The sequence below is a fragment of the Pteropus vampyrus genome, unplaced genomic scaffold (genome assembly GCF_000151845.1).
Source record: "Pteropus vampyrus isolate Shadow unplaced genomic scaffold, Pvam_2.0 Scaffold426, whole genome shotgun sequence".
Taxonomy (NCBI): Eukaryota; Metazoa; Chordata; class Mammalia; order Chiroptera; family Pteropodidae; genus Pteropus; species Pteropus vampyrus.
In genome coordinates, this window is record NW_011889207.1 from 313,096 (window position 1) to 314,293 (window position 1,198).

The window sequence follows — 1,198 nt, forward strand, 5'->3', positions numbered from 1 at the left end:
GACTCAGACACGAAAACCACTTCCCCCTTGGGGAGGAAGGCAGCAACGCCCCAGGAACTCGAGGGCTGCAGGTAGATCCATGCAGAGCCCCGGGGAAGCAGGAAGAAGCCGAAGCCCACCCCGAGCTCCGAGCTGGACCTGTCATCACCTCCCACCTCCCGAAAACCTCAGCTTCCCCTGCCCCCGGGAGACTCAGCGAGGGCCCCCGGGCGCCCACAGCAGCGACCAGCTGGCTCCTGTCATCACCTCCCACTCCCCAAAACCTCAGCTTCCCCCGCCTCCAGGAGACTCAGCAAGGGCCCCTGGCCACCCACCCGCAGCAGCAACCAGCTGGCTCCCTTCCCCACCCCACCCCAGAACCCCCTTCTCAGGAAGCGCTGACAGACAGTTTCGGACGCCCTGTCCTCTCTTCCCCAGGCACGTGCCCGCTCATCGGGCTGAGCCTTCCTTGGGGCAGGGCACCACAGCTCGTCACCCCCTGGCCTAGTCATCCAGCTCGCCCCACCAGAGAGATGAGCAGGGCCATAAGGAGGAAGGGCTCACCGAGGAAGGAGCAAGCCAGGCACCCACGCCGCAGAGACGGGCTCCCTCCCCTGCTGGCTGGCTGCCTTTATTCCCTCTCTCCAGTCCCTAGGAAACCAGGGAGGGACAGGGCCAATGAGAAGGGACCAGGGACATGAGGAGGTCAGAGCCCCTTGAGACAGGACTGGGGAGAAGTCCCCTCTGCCACTCTCGTTTGCACAGGGAGGGGATGGGGCATCCTGAGCCCACCATGGCAGACGCAGCTTCTGGCCCAGAAGCTTTGTGTCCACCACCAAAAGCCAGAATCGCAATCTGAGGGGTCAACGGGGTGGATGAGGAGAAGCTGGGCTGTTCTAGAAAGGAGACCCCAGAAGTGTGGGCCAAACCCAGGGTATCTCCCAGGCCCACGGCCGCTCCCCCAGGCCCCAAGCCGACACACCTCCAGACAGAATCAATGGGGAAAGACGTTTCTTGCCAAGGGCATGGTCAAGGTCATTAGCTGCAATGGAGCCCAAGGTTTTTCGTTTGTTTTATTTTTTGTGGTGACATTGGTTAAAGAAATCCAGTAAGTTTCAGCTAAGGTTTTTAAAGAGCTTTCGGATGAGTGATTTCTTCTAACCCTCGCTGATCTTCATGGGAAAGAACTGTCAGAGACCCTAGGAATGAGACTCAGGTT